This window comes from Lissotriton vulgaris, chromosome 10 (genome assembly GCF_964263255.1).
Source record: "Lissotriton vulgaris chromosome 10, aLisVul1.2, whole genome shotgun sequence".
Lineage (NCBI taxonomy): Eukaryota > Metazoa > Chordata > Amphibia > Caudata > Salamandridae > Lissotriton > Lissotriton vulgaris.
Genome location: NC_141698.1, coordinates 382,099,539 through 382,124,225, shown reverse-complemented (window position 1 = coordinate 382,124,225; position 24,687 = coordinate 382,099,539).

Here is a 24,687-nt window from a genome sequence, read left to right as displayed (position 1 = left end):
ATCACCACTGTGTCAAGACGTATATAACGTAGTGTAGTATGATAGAAATTCGTCCTTGATATTCAAGAGAATCGTGAGTAGAGTCCTGTCTTTGTTACAGATCTCTGTGATGCATGCTTTACTGTAGGGTGGCCTGAGGGTCTGAGCCATCATGCGACCTGGGCGCTCGCCCTCACCATACCTACGGGCTGTTTGATATTTACCTAGGTAGAGGATCTCGCGATCCGCTGTTTCTCTGTATTCTGAAAGGAGGGCTACCCTCCTACCTAGCAAGGAGTCTGATGAAGCGTGCCACGCCTCCTTGTCCAGCGCTTCCAGCTTACCCTCTAGCCTAGCTAATGTTTTGTATAGAGCCTTAAGTACCCCTGCATGCTTGGAGATGCATACACCGCAAATGTAGGCTTTGTACCCCTCCCACAACACTGCCCAGGAGTCCACCGAACCAGTGTTAATAATTAAATAATCCTCTATTGCTTCACAGACCTCATGACATTAACGGTCATCAAGGAGAGCGCGCCCGGGAAAGCGCCATTGCCTTTTGAACTGTTAAAATCTAGATTGCGGCGTAAACACTATCGGCGCCATCTTGTCCCTTTTTCAGGCTCATATGTGCGCGTAAGTAGCAGTCATTTTGAATGCCATGGCCTCTCTGCCCACTGCCGGTAGCCAGCACGTCTCTCTCTCCCTCTCTGACCTCGCAAGCATCCCCCACGCACTGACAGCCCCCACTCTCACATACTTGGGCCATAAACCACCCCTTCAGTGTGGCCCTGACTCGGAGCCACATCCCATACCCAGCTAACACCTCCCTTCATGATCACACATCCTTTGATAAACCCCTTTCCTCTGTGCCCGATTGTCCGACCCAATCCCGGGCCATCACCTAGTCCTGCGGATGCAGTTTATTGCCCCCTTTAGTAGGAAGCTGTCCCTCTTCAAAGGATTTATTACTGATCAAAGCCCCCACTCCATGAGATCCGATCAGCCGCACACATGAGGTAATTGGAATTTTTATGGTCAATTGTGTCCCCTAACGTAGACCCCAACGGCTCCATGTGCGCATTTCAAGTACATGTAATTTCCCTCCACAACCGAATCTGAAGACGCAAATACATTTGCGTCCAACGTTAATCTGTTCTCTATCGGATCCACCATGAATGGGTCGATAATTCCGTTCCTAAGTATGCCGTGCCACCGTCTTTACATGGTGCACTTTCATGTTTTCCTGGCTCTGTTGAGTTAGGCCCTGATTTCTGCCATCGAGCCCTTTCTGCCTTCGGCCTCAGAAAGCTACAGCCTGGATCTGTATCCATGACCGTTACCTTACTCCCTGCGCGGCGAGCGGTGCCCGGCTCGGCCTGCTTGCCTGCCAAGACAACTTAGCCTTCAAGTTATCTGCTCCGCTCCTCGAAAATACATTCCTGTCTAGTGATTTAGGTAAACATCTCCCCAGCTGCAGAGCAAAGGGCCCGGCCTTTCTGTCTCCGTGCGAGAAATTCATTGCTCCCGTTACCATGGTAGGCCCATGGCCCCTCGCATTACACGTAGACACGTCCTCGCATTATACGTAGACACGTAGACACATATGCACGCAATAGCAGTCAGTATAGAATAGCCTCTACCCGACAGACCTTTCCTTCTAGATAAAACAGTTCTCCAAACACACAATATCAGATATGATTTGGGTTTAGGTTGTTCTGACACGCCAGACTTCTGTCTCCCCTTATAGTGCTAAATGTCAAGTCCCCTTCACCCTCCAGTTCCACGTCATGCACACGTCATGTTGCCTGCGCGCGCATCCAGCCATATATTTCTGCTGACACTGCAGGATTCCTCTATGAATCCACCCGCTTATGACACTTTCATGTGACGTTTCTAGCACACACCTCCGTGTACGCCCTCGTGCACGCCTTCTGTTACGCACATGTGTTCTTATCTCGTTTCTTTCAGCTGTTACGCCTTCTGTATCCTTCACCATTGTATGCATTTACTATATATATTGTGCACTGTTAATAAAGCATTGTCTATCCCTTCCTGAACCTTCGTGGCAAAGGAACACGATACCATGGTTCGAACCATTCCATTACATGGAATAAAACCCTTATAAACTCAGACTCCACGGACTCTGCCTCTCATTTGATTGAGCTATTTTATTGAACTTATACCGCATAGAAATTCAGTATACTGTAAATCTTTATTTACCACATAATTTGGCGCCCGAACAGGGACCCCTCCCCCACCTTACGCGCCGGCGATGCGTCGCAGGCCTTGCCCCCTACCACAGCCGTGACGGACAACTACGCGTACCCTCAGGATTTCCTGTATCTCCCTCAGGCCTACGGAGGTGACGGAGACTGCGATCGACATCCAGACGAGGCGGTGAGGAGTGCGGAGGATCCCGACCAGAGCCCAGCCGAGAGAGCAAGGTCCGAGGTGTCTAGAGGCCCACCAGTTCCGAAGTACCTATGTCACGTGTCGAGTCCAGTCCAGTCCGGTCCAGTCCAGTCGAGTTTCCGAGGCCTTCCGTTCTGTGCTTCCCGGTGAGTACCGTTGCTGGGGACGCATCTAGACGGGTGCATTAATTTGTGTCCGGTCAAGACGGGTTTGGGTACACAGACCCGGTCTGCACTGTTTTAGCAGTGTATCTGTACTGTTTAGCAGTGCATCAAGTATCTAGGTATCAAGTTATTGTTGTTCATTTCATAATGTTTCAACGTGTTTTGAATGTCGTGGAATGAGTGATTGTTTGCATTTTTCTTACTGTGTTTATGGTGTATAGTGTCTAGATCGAGGTAGCGATGCCTTTATTCTCGAAATTGAGACAGATAGGAACTAGGAAAGGGATACTTGAGGAAGCTGTTCCCATCCCACCCAGGGACACTCCCAGATATTTTATGTACCACAAGCACGGCTTAGATGCCATATTATTTCTCGACTTGTGGGTGGAATACACTAAAGACTTAGCAGAGAATCAGAGATGGCCCGTTACAGGGACATGGGTTGCCGAGTGCATCATGAGAGTAGAAGAAGCGTTGTGGAAAAAGAAAGCCAGACAGTCACAGAAAGATGCCATTGAATTATGGCGTAAAGAATCACATAGACGGACAGAGAAAGCACTCAGAAAAGCAGAGAAAAGTAGAGAGGATTCTGACAAAGCCAAAGAAAAAGAATTACTAGAAGAAGGAGAACAAGTTAGAATGGAACAACACGACAGACAGAGTAATGCTATTTTGACAGGACTGTATCCAGTTCTGGCGGAGGGCCTGCCCAAGGCGACCCCGGAAACACTGAAAAATCTGCCCCCTCCATTGGTTCCGACTAAATTACGTCACAGGACCGCAGCAGATATTTTTCTTTCTTCCTATTTAGACAATGTAGCTCCCGCATATACCAATGTACCCGCCCATGTACCACCTGCTGACATTAACCTACCCCATGATCATCAGCCCCCGGGTCCGCAACAGCAGACCCCTCCCGCACCACTTCCTGCACCCTTACCCGTTGTTCCCCCTGGTATTCAACAACTACATCCACTTAATCCTTTTGGGACTGGCACGGTCCAGGTTCCAACCCCGTTACAGCAGATACCGACCCTACAGCCAGGTTATGCTCAAGCCTCCGCCACAGGAGGTGCTACAGGAGGTTACCGCACCCCGCCACAGTTACAACGAGTGACAATGAGAGAATTCGCAATGTCGCGAACACCTAAAGGTGCCCCAGCCGAAAAGCTCAGAGAACAGCTTACAGATTGTAGATATGACACAGTGCCTGGAAAAACAGGACCCATGTTGTTAGCTTCCCTACGTTTAAGACGTGTTACAGATTATTTGCAATTGCTACCAGAAATGCCAGACCATCTAGACCATCTGTATCATTTTATTAGAACAGGAGAAAGATCAGAGTGTGTTGGTGAAGCCATGTCTCGTCAGAAAGTTGAGAACAAGGGTTTAATTATGCGATTTTTGGTTAATTGTTTGATAAGGGAACAAGATCAGACAGGTTTTCCACAAGATGAGATGGATAGATTGAACAGATGGAGCCAGAATATTGCTGATGGTAAACATGATAAAGAGAAATGTGTACATGCTATGGTTAGAAAGATCCGTAAAGAAATAATAGCAATACATGCCCGTCGAGAGTCTGAAGAACCACTCGAATCAGACGATCAGGACTCCTCGCAGGAGGATGAACCAGAGAAGACAGCAGAAACATCGCAACTAGCAAGTAGAGACATGATGGCATATGTAGGTAGAGAGAGACTCCCTAGACCGTATCCTATTGAGAGGCCCTTCGATAGACCCATTCGTTTAGAAAACAAGAAACGTTACCTTTGCCCAATACCAGAACGATGTACCCTTGAACATGTATTCCAAATTACTGATAAAGTACTGAAAGAGAGGGTAGGTTATCATGAACTCAATACTTTATGTGATCAGGAACTAGCCCGGTCCGCAGTACAGTGGGCCGGAGATGGCAGTATATATAAAGATGATTCAGTAGTGCAAACATTTTTAAGTCTTACTCCAGAAGAACAGCGACTAGCTGGTATATACATGACCCAACACCTCATTATACAGTATGAAAACCAAGCATCTGATCCAGGTCCGTTATATAATTTACTGCAAGACTTACTCCTGAGAAGATGGAGAGGTCTAGGTACCGATCTAATTGAAACAATTTTAGAACAACGCCACAAATATAGAACCTTCTTGACTCCACATCTTGTTTCTGTTCCACCCCCAGTCAGGAAACCATTTCACTTTGACTTTGACAAACAGAATCCTTTACGAGAAGTACATCCAGTCAGGAACACTGATGATACCCTTACACGTGTGTATGTATACACGCCTATAACTAAAATGGAATTATTGGAAATGAAGAAAATAGTGCCCAGTCATGATAAAGACCCTGCAGGTTTCCACCGTGAAATAAAAGACATGTTACTCATGGGAGATTATACCTATCCCGACATTATGAAAATATTGAAAGTGTTATTGCCTGCCGGTATTTACGAGAAACTCAAAGAAAAAGAATGGGAGGTGGGAGACCAAAAGATTGATTGGGCTGCATTAGAAACCGAAGAGACTAGTCGAACCCCAGGTTTGGGTCTTGAGGATAAAACTAAAGCATTACCAGGACTGTTAGTACAGGTTTTGCCAAGATTGTTAGCAACTAAAAAGGAGGACTGGGATGCAATCTCTGCCTGCAAACAGAAACCCGATGAAGACACTAGTGATTTTTATTCCCGATTTGAGAAATGTTTTATTATTAATAGTGGCCTGAAAGCAAGTAGCGAGTCATACCCACACCTTTTTGTATCCAAATTAGTCGAGAATTCATTGCCCCAGGTTAAGAACCGTGTACTGAAAGTTGAGAGCACATGGCAAGCTAATTCGCCTTCTCAAATGTTACAAATGTTACAGTATCACCAGAACAGAATTAGAGAAGAACATGATCACGAACAGAGACGTATGAAAGACACGAAAATGAAAGTACTAGTTGCTCAGTCAGTTCCAGCCGACGGTCATAAAAGGGGTACTACACAATCCAATAATTCAAACTCAGCAGCTCCTGTTAAAGGGATATGCAACTATTGTAAACAGCCAGGTCACTATGTAAACGATTGTGCAGTTCTGAAACACAACATAGCCACTGGCAAAACTAAAGAGAGACCGCGTCCTCCTAGACAGGACCAGGCCCAACAACACGTTCCACAGAATGTCCAGCCTATGCAGGCTCCACATCAGACTGTAGCGGTACCACAGCCACAACCCATTGCCGCAACACAACATGCAACACAGCAGATGTACCAATATGCACAATCTGACTATCCCGATTAACAGCGATACACATGAAACAGCCTAGAGAGGGAGGTTGGCTTGCCTCTTATTGAGGTTCCTGTAGATCAAGAGGGCCCTTACGTACATAGTCAGGTATTAGGAAAGGATAGAAAGTTTTTGATTGACACAGGGGCAAGCAGGACGACAATCAGTCACGACGAGGTTCCAGGGGCACCCCTCTCAGGCTCACAGAATGTTTCCCTTGGATTTTCAGGAAAGCCCATTGTTAATGAAGTTTCAAAACCAGTTCCCCTTGCAGTTGGTCCATTGTCACGTACTACAGATTTGTTGCTCACAAAATCATGTCCAGAAAATTTGCTTGGTATACAGACCTTGAAAGCCCTAGGGGCTGTAATTTGTTGTTCTCCGGAAGGAGTAAGACTGTTTCTGCGTGACTTTAAGGGTCACTATGTGTTGAGAGATATTGATTCCAGATTACAGAATGTTCCTGCACATTTATGGGCACAAGGCCCCACTGATGTAGGTTGTATGCACATTACACCATATCGAGTTACACTCAAACAAGGAGTGGTACTACCACGCATCCGACAATACAAGTTACCCCCTGATGCTGTAGTGGCTTCACTGAAAATCATTGACGAGCTCATTGCACAAGGAGTGGTTGTAGAAACCGACTCCAACATTTGTAATTCCCCTATCATTCCGATTCTTAAACGCACTGATCCGAATGCACCTCCAGTTTATCGATTAGTGATCGATCTACGAGAATTGAATAAATGTATTATACCACAGTACCCTGTGGTTCCAGACATTTCCTCATTATTGACAGCTATTGATTCAGAGGCGACGTTCTTTACTGTAATAGATCTGAAGAACGCCTTCTTTAGTGTCCCCATCGATCCGGAAAGCCAATACCTTTTTGGATTCTGTTTAAATGGCCGAAGCTTCAAATTTGCACGCGCACCTCAAGGATTCACAGAAAGCCCCAGTATCTACAGCCAAGCATTGAAAAGACAACTTGACAGTATCCACATGCCTGACAACACTGCCCTACTCCAGTACGTCGATGATCTATTGATCACCGCCCGTAGTGAACCAGAATGTGAACAAGCGTCACTGACAGTTTTGCATTTCCTGGCGGACAAGGGACACAAGGTGTCTCCTTCGAAGCTACAATTCTGTGCCCAGCAAGTGGTGTACCTTGGGCACTTGCTGTCCAAGTGGGGTAGGCAGCTGACACCTGAACGAATTCAGTTAATTGCACACCTTCCGCACCCCAAGACACAGAAAGAAGTACGAGCCTTCATTGGACTCACTTCCTATTGCAGACAATGGATTCCACAATATGCATTCCTAGCTAAGCCACTCATACAGTTGACAACACAGGAGGCAGCGTCTTCGACTGTCCTCCCTTGGACTCAGGAACATACACAAGCTTTTGACGAATTAAAGAAAGCCTTATGTCAAGCACCAGTTTTAGCAACACCATGTTACAGTAAGCCTTTTACACTTTTTGTCACAGAACGCGAAGGTACTGCATTGTCAGTACTCACCCAAGATCAAGCAGGTTCACACAAACCGTGTGCTTATTTTTCTAGTACATTAGATCCAGTAGCCCAGGCTCTGCCTGCGTGTTTGAAATCTGTAGCAGCAACAGCTCTAGCAATCAGACAAAGTGATTCCATAGTGTTAGGACATCAATTGACAGTACAAGTTCCACATTCCGTGGAAGTCCTTTTGAACAGAACACAGACTCAGCACTTGACTATAGCACGACTGACAGGCTATGAATTGACATTGTTTCAGCCACACATAGAAATCAGGCGCTGCAATACATTGAATCCTGCTACACTTCTACCATTAAGTATAACAGACCCTATGGCACATGATTGTGTAGAAGTCATTAACACTACGACGAAACCCAGACAAGACTTAACAGACATCGCATTACCAGATCCAGACCTGACACTTTATGTGGATGGTTCATGTATGAGAACAAGTACAGGAGAGTTGGTGGCCGCATACGCTTTGACCACCAAAACAGAAGTCATAGAAACACATCGAATTGACACACTGTCAGCCCAGGCAGCAGAGCTCATTGCTCTGACCCAAGCCTGTATACAAGCAAAGAACAAGAGAGTTAACATATACACGGATTCACGTTATGCATTCGGAGTCGTACACGACTTCGGTGTCCTCTGGCAAGAAAGAGGTTTTTTGACCTCTCACGGAGCCAAGATCCAGCACGGTCCCCTCATTCAAGCTCTGTTAGAAGCAATACATTTGCCTACAGCCATAGCCATTATGAAGTGCAAAGCACATACGAAAGTTACAGATACCATTTCCCAGGGTAATGACCTGGCAGATCGAACAGCCAAGCATACAGCTCAGACTCATACTCACACAACTGATATGACAAAGACAGTAGTCCCGACACCGACACATTGCATGACAGTTAGGGATCCCGCCCTAGATGTAATTGATATACAGACACATGCTACACCAGACGAAATCAAGAAATGGACTGAACTAGGAGGGATACAGACAGAACAGGGATGGATGACGAAGGGAAAAGCCACATGCTTTCTCCCCGACTCTATGGTTCAAGTTATCATTAACACAGCACATAGTCCTGCACATTTAGGAGAAAAAGCCATGTTAGACAGTATTTAAAACCTTTGGTTCAATAAGCATTTACGAGCAGCGGCAAAACAGAAAGTGCGTACTTGCATGATCTGTTGTCAGTTCAACCCAGGTAAAGGCATTCCTGTAGAGCAAGGTGGATTTCATCCTCCCGATCACCCTTTTGAAGTTCTCCAGATGGATTATATCCAGATGGAACGTTGTCGAGGATTCAAGTATGTCCTCGTAGTTGTATGTGCACTTTCCCGATGGACCGAAGCATATCCAGTCCCAGATTACACTGCTCCGACCACTGCCAAGCAGCTGGTATGTGAATTCTTCCCACGGTATGGTTTGCCCCGTATCGTATACTCAGATAATGGTCAGCCATTCTCGTCCTAGCTTATGAAGCAGGTATCACTCCTGCTAGGATATCAGTGGAAGTTCCACTGTGTCCAGAGGCAGCAGGTCTCATAGAAAGACACAATCAGACCCTGAAAACACGTCTCGCCAAAGTGTGTAAAGAGAAAGGCGTAGATTGGATAGTAGCTTTACCAGTTGCCCTTTTTTATATGAGAATGGTAGCTCACTCTAGGATAGGGCTATCCCCGTACGAGGTGGTTTTTGGCAGGCCACCGAATATGTGGGGGACGCCTCTGCCTCGTAGGATCACAGATGTTGACTGTAATATGCTGACAGATTACCTTGCCTCCTTGATGTCTGCACTACAATCATGTCGTTCACAGGTAGCTGCAGCCTTTCCCGACAACACCGAGGTGAAGCCACACGAGATCGTCCCTGGAGATCTAGTGTTTATCCGGAATTTCGATAGGAGGAGTCCGCTGGAGCCCCGCTGGCAGGAGCCGAAGCTTGTTCTGTTAACAACAAGGACTGCCGTTAAGGTGGAGGGCCGCAAAGGCTGGCTCCACTCGAGTCACATCAAGAAATACCATGGACTTCCGCCAAGTACAGACTCCCAGCCCTGCCCCATTCCAGAGACTGATACTAAACTCCCCCTGGTAGAAAAAACTCCTCAGCAGGAGTTCCGAATGAAATTGAGGTCTAGCAAGTCAGACAGTTTAATTGTTTAAGTCCTCCCCTAGGTGAAGCGGTTAGACAGGTTCCTGACATGTACAAGTTAGACCCCAATAGAGAGAGAGATAGACAGAAACAGATCAAGAAACGAAAATATTGTAAATCTCTCCGCAGCCACTGCATTGTGACATTATTGATTATGTTTTTTCTGAGTCTTACGATTAGTATTACAAGTTTATGTTACATATGTACTTTCCTATTTCTATACGTGCACATTCTTCCTCAAATGAAACTGTCGAGCATACTTTCAGTGAATTGCCCCCTCACGAGTTATCATACCGACTTGGGCTGCGCAACAATACTTTCATCAGTATGTTACATCATTCCCAGCAGACCAGCAATGCTACCAATTGTTGGATATGTGGCCGACTCCCTCCCTATCAGAAATACAAGGGAGTTCTGCCCCTCTTTCCGTACCCGTTCACACACAACGGTTCCTGTGGTGCATGGTTTAGTTTAATGAATTCATTAGATTCTGATTTCATAGTTTACCAGGGCAATTGGGTATGGGGAAACCTGAACACAGTTATGAATAAAGCATGTTTCCCTGACAAGGAGGGTCTTCCACGAAGGACAGGGACTGATCTAGAAAACGAAGTGTATGGATTAGGTAATTTTACACTTAACCTCATGATTCTGAATGTCCAGTCCGATACAAAACAAGACTTACCCGCTATGTCAGTATTACCAGTCAAAGGTGAATTATGTGTCAGAAAGAACGGTTTAGTACACCTAGGTCATAGTGAATGTACTACTGTGATTGAATTCAGTGATAAAGGCAAGTCTACATTCAAAGCTTCCCGTCATTCCTATTTCATTTGTGGTCAGACAGCTTATATACGCTTACCTCTAGATTGGGATGGTACCTGTTACATTGCATTCCTTCTGCCACCTGTTTTCCTAGCCCCACCTGATTATCATAGGAACTCCCATCTAGTACACAATAGATCCGAGAGAGATCTCCCGATTGTCGACTATACTGAAACGGCATGGGAGCAGTATACAGACTTCAATAAAGGTTTCTTTCCCTATTTAGGTACTGTCTCGAATAGTAAACTGATCCGTAGATTAACCAGAACCCTTGAAGCAGTAGTAAATGAAACTACTTCCGCCTTAGGCAACCTAACAGAGGAACAGTCTGCTATGAGACTTGTTGTTCTTCAGAATCGTCTCGTTCTTGACGGCATCCTGGCCGATAGGGGCGGAGCTTGTAGAGTCATCGGATCGAGTTGCTGTGTTTTCATTCCAGAAAACGCACCATCAGTATACAGAGCCATAACCCGTCTCCACAAGATTGCAAGTCAGATACATCAGAATCCAGGCACCTGGACTTGGTCCGGTTGGCTCTGGAGCGTGTTATCAGCATGGGGATGGAAAGTCCTATCCTTCCTCGGAATAGCCCTTCTCATAGTATTCAGTTGTTGTCTATGTTTACAGTGTGGGCCAGCGATTTGCGGCTTGTGCGCCACATCATGTATTCCCCATCCAAGTCCACGTTCTAAATCCCGCCTGAAAAAGGAAGAGCAAATGATGTTATATGAACAAATAGATGGACTAATGAAGATTGATATATCATGAAGGGTCCGTAGGGGACAAGGAGGGAATGAGGTCATTGGAATTTTTATGGTCAATTGTGTCCCCTAACGTAGACCCCAACGGCTCCATGTGCGCATTTCAAGTACATGTAATTTCCCTCCACAACCGAATTTGAAGACGCAAATACATTTGCGTCAAACGTTAATCTGTCCTCTATCGGATCCACCATGAATGGGTCGATAATTCCGTTCCTAAGTATGCCGTGCCACCGTCTTTAAATGGTGCACTTTCACGTTTTCCTGGCTCTGTTGAGTTAGGCCCTGATTTCTGCCATCGAGCCCTTTCTGCCTTCGGCCTCAGAAAGCTACAGCCTGGATCTGTATCCATGACCCTTACCTTACTCCCTGCGCGGCGAGCGGTGCCCGGCTCTGCCTGCTTGCCTGCCAAGACAACTTAGCCTTCAAGTTATCTGCTCCGCTCCTCGAAAATACATTCCTGTCTAGTGATTTAGGTAAACATCTCCCCAGCTGCAGAGCAAAGGGCCCGGCCTTTCTGTCTCCGTGCGAGAAATTCATTGCTCCTGTTACCATGGTAGGCCCATGGCCCCTCGCATTACACGTAGACACGTAGACACATATGCACGCAATAGCAGTCAGTATAGAATAGCCTCTACCCAACAGACCTTTCCTTCTAGATAAAACAGTTCTCCAAACACACGATATCAGATATGATTTGGGTTTAGGTTGTTCTGACACGCCAGACTTCTGTCTCCCCTTATAGTGCTAAATGTCAAGTCCCCTTCACCCTCCAGTTCCACGTCATGCACACGTCATGTTGCCTGCGCGCGCATCCAGCCATATATTTCTGCTGACACTGCAGGATTCCTCTATGAATCCACCCACTTATGACACTTTCATGTGACGTTTCTAGCACACACCTCCGTGTACGCCCTCGTGCACGCCTTCTGTTACGCACATGTGTTCTTATCTCGTTTCTTTCAGCTGTTACGCCTTCTGTATCCTTCACCATTGTATGCATTTACTATATATATTGTGCACTGTTAATAAAGCATTGTCTATCCCTTCCTGAACCTTCGTGGTAAAGGAACACGATACCATGGTTCGAACCATTCCATTACATGGAATAAAACCCTTATAAACTCAGACTCCACGGACTCTGCCTCTCATTTGATTGAGCTATTTTATTGAACTTATACCGCATAGAAATTCAGTATACGGTAAATCTTTATTTACCACACACATTCCGGGAACCGGCGGAATGTCCAGCTGCACAACAGTCATCACCTACTGAGATCAGGGTGGGGACTTCTACAGTAGATGTGTGTGGGAACGGGCTTGAAGCGGGGATTCCGAGGATGTCTTTCCGTACATCAAAGTATTAACAAGAATGTGTTTCATGCAATAAAGCCATAAACCTGTGTATAAGAGGCCAGGCCTCAGAGATGCGGTTAGAGCACCTCAAGACGATACCCTGTTGTCTGATCTGATGTGCTCTGCTCCGACAGAATAAACTCCTGTTTCCTGCCTTCCGGTCTCCAGCGCCTGCCTCTTTGTTTGATAATTTCGAGTGGTGACTAACGCCGGGCAATACTTAAAGGTTATCGGTTGAAATCTGCCTACCCTTTTACAATTGGCGCCCCCCGTGGGGCCCATCAGCGACACGTGGATCCAGTGGGCGAGGTCCTGACGACAGAGTGAACGATCGGGAGTGCACCTGCCCGATAGACCCTCGTCTGGCAGCTGATCATCCGAACTTCACTGGCTCCAAGCAGACCTCTCTCGAGTGATCTACGGTCCTGACTGGGAACCATCAGGAGTGCCGCTGCAATTACGAAGAATAGAGGACGATCGGGCGCTGGAAGCGGAAGACGAGAAACTGTCCATGCGGTCCAGGTAAGTTCGTGTAACACGACAAATTGCGAAACGATTGTTTGATTGTTTGAAAAATACTAGTATTGCTCATTGATTGATTTTGAGATATTCTCTGCCTGCAAACGGGGAAGAATAGAAAAATTCTCTCTTCCTTTTGCAGTTAGTGAAGGGTAGGTAATGCAGACTTTTGTCCCCCTTTGTAATCTGTCGTGCCTATTTTTCTCCCCACTGATTGATTGATTGTTCAAACATTGATTGTTCAAAGTTGGGTCTTTTGAGATATTCTCTGTTTGCAAATAACATAGAATAGAAATATTCTGTCTAGTCTTTGCGAGTAGTGAAGGATAGGTAGTGCGGACCTTTGTCCCCCTTTGTAATCTGTCATGCCTATCTTCTCCCCACTGATTCATAGGTGGTTCAGCCCGGACCGCCTATTAGAGATGAACCATCCAGCTCCACTGGAAGGCACCCCTAATATGGACATGTTCACTGAATATGGATAGGTCGCCGTGGCTTATAGTAAGCTATGGCATAAATACACATGAAAGGATCAAGAAAGTCAGTGGCCACTGATAGGATCCTTTGATGACGATAAAATAAACGTGCTAGAAACAGCCCTTCGTAACAATATGACAACGCCCACTATGCTTGATAGTCTCGGCATGTGGCGCAAAGAAGTAGAGCAACGGAAAAAGAGAAACAAAGTAAGATTAGAGAAAGAGCTACGAAAAGCAGCTCACCTAGCTGCCAAATAGTTAGAGGAAGAGATAAAGGAGAGAGAGGAAGCCAAACAGAAACGAGAGTCCGAAACATCGGGCCAGTGTCCCGTTAGAACACCCTCTACGCTCCAACCTGAGTTACCCTTGAAACAACGAGCGAACAATGATTTATTACTAGGTCCCCCAATCATCTACATGCCCCCTCCATACGCTCCTTCCCAACCCTTAGTACAGCACCCGCAGCCCCCAAATACAGGTGAGAATAGTGCCAGGACCTCGGTCCTCACGGCCTCCGCGCCGGCCGAGCTCCTTGTACTCAACGCAGCACAGGCAATAACATTAGATGACCCTGAAGCTAGAAAGAAAGATTCCACTAGGATGAACCGTTTAAGCAAAGATGAACGAGCAGGGATCGATAAGATATTGAAGACACTGGTGGAATGAAAAGAGAGTGAGGAATACGTAATGGATATGTACAATTCATATGCCAATAGCCACAGACGACACTTTGTTGTGCGATTTTGTTATCACACCCTCAATACCTATGAGGACCGATACCAAGACAAGGGTCCTGAGAGCCTAACGACTCTGTATAGGAAAGTTGACATTGGAGATGAAGGCGAGTGTGATGTGGCGGACCTCTTCGCGCGTACACTTGAAGTTTTCCGCCACCTCACTGAACAGAGGCTAGAAACTAACACTACAACTTCTGTAACGACCGAACCCCGAACAGAAAAATGGACACAATGATGCCTATAAAGGAGGTCGCACCCTACTGGGTCCCCCCCACCAGGACAGGGAATGAATGATGACATTAACCACCAAGATGCGAGAGGAAGGGTAGTTTATAACTGGGTCTACCAACCATGGGATCGGCAAGACATCCTGACTTTCCAAAAATCCTTGCCTGATTTACGAAAGAACCCCACTGCCTTTTATACTGAACTAGGCACAGCCTTGGGTTCGACGATAATGACCCTAGCGGACATCGATTTGTTTTTCGGGCTATGTCTGCCAGCTGATGTGTGGAAGCAAATCCGGAAAGTCGACCACCTTGAGCTGTTCGGACATACCTGGTCACAACTCAATGGCATAGATAGACAATGAGAGCCCGGACAGAAACCTTTAAAATCCATTTTAGACCTCCCAGACAAGATCGTCCAGAAATTGAAAACCCTGATCCCAGAAAAGAAGGTGGACTGGTCGATAGTAACGGCCTGCCGCCAGAGACCCCAGGAAGACGTATCAGAATACTTTTCCAGGTTTGAGACTGTGTTTTCCGATTACAGTGGCCAGGACATGACCACTGCAACCGGACATCACCTGTTTGTCCAGAATTATGTTAAAGGTCTGTCACAGGAAGTCTCACAGAAGCTTCCGACTAGCGAAAGTAGTTGGGCAGCCTCCAAACCTGCGGCTATCCTTCAGATGGCCCAGTACTATGAGCATCAAAAGAATGAGAACGATAGGGCGACTGAGAAAAAGGACCTGAAAGAAAGGGTGATGATCGCACAGTTGCAAGGGGTGACTATAGGAAGGGAACAGTATAAAGGAAGTTACCAATCAAATGCTCCTAGAAATCCACCCCCTAAAGACCGTACATCCGCACCCTACGCTGGACGTAAAGACATAGATGAGAACCAGTATGCGTTTTGTAAGGAATTTGGTCATTGGAAATCCCAGTGTCCGGTTCTGCTAGAAACGAACAAAAATAGGGACACAAGAGACATAGCGGGTGGGCCAAGAAATAGAGGACAGGGACGAGGGTACACGAACGACACCAACAATGACAGACCAGGCAGACCGAATACATTTGACCGTCCCCGACAGAATCAGTACCAACAGTCTGACTGCGACGACAACCACAACTTCGCATAGGACTGCCAAGGACAAGGGAGGGATCCAGTCGAGCTCTCTGTTGACCAGCAAGGCCCATATGTCACCACTAAGGTCCTGGGTATGAAGTCTCCATTTTTGGTAGACACTGGCGCGACACGTAGTGCGTTATCTAAACTACTGATTCCAAGGGCACCCTTGTCTGGCTCGCACGTAACATCAATAGGTTTTGATGGACCGCCCTCCTCTAATCCCTTGTCGACACCGATCTCCTTTGACTTGGAAAATAACACCACTGACACAACGTTTTTGCTCTCATCCAACACCCCCGACGCCATTATGGGACTTGACTTATTGAAACATTTACGAGCTACTATTAGGTGTTCACAAGACGGAGTTCGAGTCATTCTGTAAGACAACCCGACTCTGCTCAGAACTTGTCCCACACGACGCATGTTTTCCATCACTGATGCTGACCTGTCCCTACTCGACACTCTACCTCTATATCTGTGGGCCAAAACTGACTCGGACGTAGGACGCATGATGATCGACCCAGTGCACATAACTGTTCGACAGGACGCAATACTCCCAAAACTTCCACAATATCGGATATCGCCCGAGGGCGAGAAGGCATTGGTAAAGATTATCTAGTCCCTGATAGATGCAGGAGTGGTAGAGGAAGTAGTTAGCAATGTTTGCAACAGCCCTATCCTACCCATTGTAAAGAAGCAGGGTGAGGGAGATGAGAAAGCGTACCGCTTCATCATCGACCTACGAGAGGTCAACAAAGTAGTTGTACCTCAGTACCCCGTAGTCTCAGACATCACCACCCTTCTGACTCTGATTCCTTCCACTGTCACCACCCTCACTGTAATCGACCTCAAGAATACATTCTTCTCTATCCTCATCCACCCAGATAGCCGCTACCTTTTCGGCTTCACCCTAAAGGCCCGCTCATATAGATTTTGTAGAGCACCCCAAGGCTACACTGAAAGTCCCAGCATCCATAGCCAGGCCCTCAAGAGACAGCTGGACGCAGTCCAGTTACCACATGGAGTGGTGTTCATACAGTACATCGATGATATCCTTTTGGCGGCCGACACCACTCCACTTGCAGTCACAGCCACCATCCAACTCCTGCACTTCCTCGCGGAAAATGCCACAAGGTCGCCAAGAAGAAGTTGCAATTCTGCCAACCCCAAGTCACTCACCTAGGCCACCTCTTGTCCAAAGACGGAAGAAACCTTACACCCGATCGAATTCAGACCATCCAAGAAACCCCTGTCCCTAAGACTCAGATACAAGTCCACTCCCTGGTAGGTCTCACCTCCTTCTGTCGACAGTGGTTGCCAAATTTCAGCTTCATTGTAAAACCACTACTTTCCCTGCTGGCTCAAGATGTCCCCTTCCCACTCCCTTGGACCTCTGAATGCCAATCCTCCTTCAAAGAACTACGAGATGCCCTTTGTTCAGCACCCGTCCTAGGAACCCCTGATTACACAAAGCCCTTCTCCCTCTACACTCACAAAAGGGAGGGGTGTGCTTTGTCTGTCCTGACTCAGTCCATCGGCCCGAAGCAACGCCCGTGTGCCTACTTCTCTGCCACTCTTGACCCCGTAGCCAGAGCTTTTCTTGCCTGCCTTCGAGCTGTAGCTGTCGCTGCTGTCTCTATCCGACAAAGTGAGGGAATCGTGCTCTCGAACTCCCTTACGGTGTTAGTGCCCCATGCGGTTGACACCCTGCTGAACCAGACTAAGACGCAGCATCTGACTAGTGCACGACTGACTGGGTACGAACTGACTCTGCTTGCACCCCACATCACACTGAAAAGATGCACCATGCTGAATCCAGCCACTTTGTTGCTCCTACCTGAGAACGACCCCAATGTGTCCCCTATACATGACTGTGTGACCCTCACGGACGAACAGACTAGGAGTAGGGTTGACCTCCGAGACACTGCCTTCCCAGATCCTGACGGAGAGCTATGGGTGGATGGCTCTTGTATCAAACTCCCCAATGGCACCACCTCAGCTGCTTATGCAGTTACCACCCCCCGAACTGTAGTTGAGACCGCCCGCATCACCCAACGATCTGCACAGGCAGCGGAACTGATTGCCCTCACACGAGCGTGTATCCTAGCAGCAGGGATGACAGCAAATATTTACACAGACAGCCAGTATGCCTTCGGGGTGGTTCATCATTTCGGGCTCTTGTGGAAGGAGAGGGGATTCCTGACCTCACACGGCACACCCATCCTACATGGAGATCTAGTATCCGCCCTGACTGAAGCAGTCCTCCTTCCCTAACAACTTGCTGTAATCAAATGCCAGGCACACAAAAAGGTGACAGACATCATTGGGCAGGGGAATGCACTGGCCGACATCACTGCCCGGACCACAGCCGAGAATAGGACAACGACACGCATGTACGGGACCAGCTCACAAGCCTAAAAATGGAAGGACACTAGAGAAACTATTAGGGACATTCAGATGGCCAGCTGACCACATGAATTGACTGAATGGGCATGAGTGGGACTGAAAGACGATGAAGGCTGCCGTGGACAAAAGACACGAACAAATGGTTGCTACCCAACTCATACCTGATCACCATACCTACCATAGCACACTCCCATGCACACATAGGATCTGCCCCCATGGCCGAACTTGTCTCCAAGGTTTGGCACAATGATAAGATCACAGACTCAGCTAAACGTCTGGTCCAATAATGTCTGATATGCCTGCAACACAACCCTGGGAAAGGAACTGTCATACCACCGGGGAGGGTTTGGGGTCCCCAATCATCCCTTTGAAGTCCTACAGATGGACTACATCCAGCTAGAAAGATGCCAAGGCCTGAAGTATGTACTTGTTGTTGTGTGCGCATTTAGCAAGTGGGTGGAAGCCTATCCAACTCGTGACAACACTGCCATTGCCACTGCAAAGGTATTACTGAAGGAATTCTTCCCTCGCTACAGCCTTTGTCAAATTTTGTGGAGGGACAATGGCCCCCACTTCGTAGCCGAGGTTATCCAACTCATCTTGAAGGGGTTGGGTGTAAAACAGAAATGTCACGCAGTCTTCCACCCCCAATCTGCTGGACTGGTTGAGCGACATAATGCCACGCTGAAGCTCAAACTAGCAAAGATAGTGGCTACCACGGGGCAATGCGTTCCTCCCCCACCAAACACCACTTGACCCCTTACGAAGTCGTTTTTGGCCAGCCTTGAGCGTTTGGTCTGCACCAAAACCGACATCCATTCACGACGTCCCAGACGTCCTAATGTCTGACTATTTGTAAAATCTGACTAAAACACTGTCTGTTATCCATCAACAGGTGCTGCAGGCCATCCCCGATGCTTCCAGGGGCCCCGGACACGGCATCCAACCCGGTGATTTTGTGCTGATCCGAAACTTCCAGCGTGCAAAGAGTCTAGAACCCCGGTGGACGGGCTCCTGGCAAGTCTTGATCACCACCCAAACAGCTCTTCGAGTGGAGGGGAAGCGAAACTGGCTGCATGCACACCACTGTAAGAAAATCTCCTCGACCCTGACGACGACCGAAGACGTGGCCACCCAAGAGGAGCTCCTGAACAAAGACCGACAATCCCTGAGCTGTTACCCTGATACAGAGACACTTGAATTGGCAGAATTTCCCGATCCCACTGTGCCATCCAGAGAAGGGTATAACCTGCGACGAAAGGAGGGAGCTTCGGCTAAGCAGACCACTGACTAAGTTACAATTCTCATAACGGTGGCCTAACGCTACTAAGGCTGCCAGGAGAGAAGCTAAATGAAGTTTGTGGTTCTGCCCGCTACCGAGCCCCTTGAAGATGATGGAAGCATCTGATACGAAGATGATGGAAGCGCCCGATGCGAAGATGATGGAAGCAACCGGACATCCGAAGACCCACTACAGAAACCCAAAGACTGACAAAATACACAGCTCAAAGACTATTGCCCTTTTTATCGCCCTTCTCCTTTGCCTCCTCCTCATGACCAATCTCTGGATCGTGAAAGAGAGCGCACCAGCTCATAAGACATTTCTAACTACTGCACAGCCTACCACCGCGAAAGAACACTACCTGGTCTCTCTTTCACCTCAACTCCGAGAAAGACGGAAGGAATTCTGGAACAACTCCTTTGTGCAGTTGCTGCACCAACACAACCTTGTCGCTAATGCCACAGATTGCTGGATCTGTGGGCTGTTACCACATGCCACTTGACACTCCATTCCCTTCATCCCTTCACCTTTCTCCGTTCATGGTTCCTGCCTTGCTAGGCTGATCCTCTTGCAAGAGAATTACAGGGACGATGCCACTTCCAGCAAAACTGTGTCACACTTTTATTGTGGGGTCTGGCTGAACAAAACAGGAATAACTGCTGCTCCCTTTTGCCCTCTGACATCCAACGCTTCTATTCACATGGACATCCCTGCCAAAGAACGGGTTGAAATGCAGGTGTTCAACAACCCAGCCAGACCCACCTTCTCCTACCTCCTGAAACGAACAGCTGCCACCCTGACAGTGGCCCTGTCTGTCGTCAACGTCTCGGGCCTTGTATGCATCGAAGGCCTTGGGACACAGTTGGTGGGCCACAGCGCTTGCCGCATCACCAGAACTTTGGACTCAACTGATCCACCCTCTTTTGTCAACTCTCCGAACATGTACTTTGTCTGTGGTACGAAAGCCTACACCTGGCTCCAAAGGGCTGGGGAGGTACCTGCTATATCGCCTTCATCCTTCCTCCGACCTATGTGGCTCCAGCAAACCATCACCGACAAAAGCGAGCAAGCGACATTGAGCAAGCCGACTACACCGGAGCACAGTTCCTGGACGCAATGAAGGGACTTGTTCCGCTCTGGGGTCCGATGGCGAATAGCCGTGCCATCCGACATTTGACCCAGGCAGTTGAAATGACGATGAACATTACAGCTGGCATCCTCACAAACAATACAGCCGAGCTTCAGGCGGTCCGCCTGGTGGCCCTTCAGAAGCGCCTTGTTCTAGATTTGGTTCTAGCGGATCATGGAGGAGCATGCAGTATCATTGGGTCCAGCTGCTGCACCTACATACCGGACAATTCGCCCTCAGTCTACAAAGCCATTGAACACCTCCACAGACTTTCCTTAGAAGTTCATCAGGAACAAGAAGAATGGTCGCTTGGGAGTTGGTTCTGGAGTGCTGTAAAGGACTGGGGGTGGAGGTTGTTTATGATCGTATTGATACCGATTGTCATAATATGTGGATTCTGCCTGGGTGTGCAATGCTTGCCGCCTCTGTGCTCACTTTTTGCTAGCTGTATCTGCCCTAGGACTCTGGACTTCGTAGCTGAACGCATGAAAGCTTTGTATGAAGTAGAAATCCGTAATATAATGGGGATAGACATAGATTGACAAGCTGGCTAGATATGTTGAAAAGGGAGGACTGTTAAAATCTAGATTGCGGCGTAAACATTATCGGCGCCATCTTGTCCCTTTTTCAGGCTCATATGTGCACGTAAGTAGCAGCCATTTTGAATGCCATGGCCTCTCTGCCCACTGCCGGTAGCCAGCGCGTCTCTCTCTCCCTCTCTGACCTCGCAAGCATCCCCCACGCACTGACAGCCCCCGCTCTCACATTCTTGGGCCATAAACCACCCCTTCAGCGCAGCCCTGCCTCGGAGCCACATCCCATACCCGGCTAACACCTCCCTCCGTCCCTTCATGATCACACATCCTTTGATAAACCCCCTTCCTCTGTGCCCGATTGTCCGACCCAATCCCATGCCATCTCCTAGTCCTGAGGATGCAGTTTATTGCCCCCTACAGGAGGAAGCTGTCCCTCTTCAATGGATCTATGACTGATCAAAGCCCTCACCCCATGAGATCCGATCAGCCGCACACATTCCGGGAACCGGCAGAATGTCCAGATGCGCGACAGTCATCACCTACTGAGATCAGGGTGGGGACTTCTACAGTAGATGTGTGTGGTCCAGATGCGCGACAGTCATCACCTACTGAGATCAGGGTGGGGACTTCTACAGTAGATGTGTGTGGGAACGGGCTTGAAGCGGGGATTCCGAGGATGTCTTTCCGTACATCAAAGTATTAACAAGAATGTGTTTCATGCAATAAAGCCATAAACCTGTGTATAAGAGGCCAGGCCTCAGAGATGCGGTTAGAGCACCTCGAGACTATACCCTGTTGTCTGATCTGATGTGTTCTGCTCCGACGGAATAAACTCCTGTTTCCAGCCTTCCAGTCTCCAGCGCCTGCATCTTTGTTTGATAATTTCGAGTGGTATGAGAGGCGACTAACGCCGGGCAATACTTAAAGGTTATAGGTTGAAATCTGCCTACCCTTTTACAGAACCCCTCGGGTCGTGGGACTTGGAGACAAAGTTGGAACGGGGAGTGGTCCGAATATGTTCTAGCAAGTGTATGCAATATTTGATACCAGGGGGACACACCCGGGGAGATCAGCCAGAAATCTATTCTGATCCACGTGTTGTGTGGCCCTGAATAATGTGTGTAATAAGTAGTGGTAGGATTGCACCTGCACCAAATGTTTGTTAATGAAAACTGGTCCCATAGTTCTCTCACTTTGCGCCGCACGCCGTGCTCTGGGTTTGGTGTCTAGAGAGGCAAATGTGTTATCCAGGTCTGTGTTTAAAAGGAGATTGAAATCCCTGCCTATCATAATCAGCGCGTGTTCTAGTTTGGCAAATTGTGTGTGTGGTGCATGAAAAATCCCAGGGGAGTCAGTATTTGGGTGAGACACAAATCAAAGAGTACCAACCCTCCTTATCCTTGATGACCAACTGACAGCTGAAGGGGACTCTTATGTATGAGAACTGCCATGCCTCTGCCATAATTACTAAAAATAGTGAAATATATGTGAGTACCCTAGCTGGAAGCAAAATGTACCGCATCTGAAACTGGAAAATGTGCTTCTTGCAGGAAAGTGATGTCTATATTATGTCTATCTAAGTAATGCACTACTTGCCGTCATTTACGCTGGTTACGCTGGTTATTCAGACCTCTGACATTCAACGACAACAGGGACAAAAATGAGGGATCTGTGCTTAAACCTGGCTGCGCAATCTGTAAACTCAAAGAAGTCTGATGAGGACGAATGTCATTTTGAAGCTAGAAGACTAGAAGACTAGAACCAAAGGCAACATATACGATAATCAACAATAAAAACATTTGAAACCTACCCTAACCCCCCACCCACCACCCAGACTTACTGCAAAAAAGGCAAAGCCTACCCTGTCCTGTAAGCGAAAAATAAAGTACCAATCAACTCTACAGTGAAAGATCTCCACTATAAACAGGTACATCAAAACCAACCAGAACAAACCCAAGGTATCCGCATAGGGGGTGGCAACGTCACGTCAGCCCACCAACTGTGAAGAATATACTAAATCTGAATATAATGTGTCCCCATGTATTTCAAGCAACAAAAAGGGCAAAGACACAGCAATGTCACCCAATGCTGGAGCCAGAGAATAGTTCCAAACTTCCGATGGAGCCACTGTGCCTCGGGGATGGGCCGACTGCGCCATCCCGCTATTGGTCATTGTTACTCTTGTAGGTGCAACAGAATTCCTGGACCTCAGTAGGATTGTCAAAAAACATACCCGGCCCCCAACCTCCACCCTAAGCCGTGCAGGATATAAAATGCTGTATTTGAGGCCAGATTCCGGAGGGTAGCCGGTAAATTTGCACCATCACTGTGAAGTCAGGATAAAGAGCAATCTTTGATCCCTGCCAGGTAGTATCCCCACGTTCCCTGGCCAAGCACAGAGCCATGTCCCTATATCAGAAGTTCATGATACGGGCTATCATGGGGCGAGGAGGGAGGCCCAGGTTAGGTCTTAGCCCAAGGGTGCGGTAGGCCCTCTCTACCACAAAGCCAGGTGTGAAAGATTCCCTCCCAAACAACTCTGATTTTCCACAAAGATGTGCAGACAACCTGTGGCTGTGGACTCCGGAACCCCAACAATATGCTCATTATTGCGGTGGCTGCGCACTTCAAGGTCTTCATTCTTTATGGCCACTTCCTTTAGTATGCGTTCCACTAGGTCTATCTATTCTTTTGGTTGCTTGCGCAGTTCCATCCTCAATGTCGGAGATCCGCGCCTCCGCCACGACCAGTAGCCTATCATGCGCCTGGATCTTTGAGCCCATTGATTCAAGCGTTTTGTCAAGAGAGTCAAAGCAGCTGTCTAAAGATATAAAATTGGCTCTCATCTCTTTTAGCCATTCAGTTGGAGAGGCCAAGGTGGCTGTGTCACAAGTATGGCTCGCTGAATGTTCCGCCATGTCAGGGCCTACTTCCGTTGTCATATCCGCTAGCTTCTCAAAAGGGAGTGTTCTTTGTTTCGGGACTTTGCAACCCATGCCATCGCGGAATGTCAGGGGACAGTCCAGCCACCGCCCCCGTCCCAAGGATGTTACTTGTCGTGCAAAACATTGAGTACCTACAAGTGCCACAATGATAATGTAGTGCTCGCTATCACACCATCACCACTTCTCCACAAACCAGGTCCCCTGCGATTGATGGAGGTAAGCTCTCACACGGATTGCCAACTGAAGTGCGCTACCTCTATATTACCCTACCGGAGCATGGACCGTGGGTGTAGCATCAGGGGTACTAGGCCTTGCATGCAGTTCAGCAGAGGGCCAGTAATCAGAAAGTGTCAAGGGCCAGGGGATGCCAGATAGAAGAAAGAGTCCCACATAGCCAGGGTGCACATAGGCGCCTGCTGGAATCAGTGTTGCTTTGGTCTCCCAGGCGGCAGGGGCTGAATTCACTCCCACCAACCACGCAGCAGAGCCTTCATTTAATTAGGCCCTAGAGGCAGGTGACTGCACTGGAGATACTCCGGGCGCCGGGGACAACAGGCAGCCTCAGGCATACTGGTGGGCTACGGGGTCAGGAGCCAGCGCGGCTGCAATACCGCATCGGTGCTCAGGAAGGCCAGCCTCTGCCCCGATGATAGCGCCCAACATGAAAGTGCAGGGGGAGGGATAAGCTGAGACCTACCAGACCGGCACCATGGGCACTCACCGCATCATTGGTCCCAGCTCAGGAAGAAAAGCCGCTCTGACGATTATAGGGGAGCGCCCAGCCACGTTCCTCGCTCAGGCTGCAGTTTTCACTGCCACTGCCTCGCAAATGTACCTCGCTTTGGGTTCGTCTTGC